This window comes from Theobroma umbraticum, unplaced genomic scaffold, assembly GCF_002168275.2.
Source record: "Theobroma umbraticum cultivar Fairchild unplaced genomic scaffold, ASM216827v3 scaffold_20.0, whole genome shotgun sequence".
NCBI lineage: Eukaryota > Viridiplantae > Streptophyta > Magnoliopsida > Malvales > Malvaceae > Theobroma > Theobroma umbraticum.
In genome coordinates this window covers 225704-225903 of record NW_018397266.1, presented here as the reverse complement: position 1 = coordinate 225903, position 200 = coordinate 225704, and positions in this window count along the sequence as shown.

Below are 200 nucleotides of genomic sequence, written 5' to 3'. Positions count from 1 at the left end.
TCTTAGAAAATGGTGCAAGGAAAACTTTATCAGTAGCCGTTCTTTGAGACATGCACGTGACATCCACAGGTTGGACTCAAAGAAACCCATATTTAATTTTTTGGGCTTTCCCATTCAATAAACATGCTCCTGTTAAATAAGGGTTTAGGTTACCCTTTTAAAAGATCCTAGATATATAATAATTTGGTAATTAGTAATTC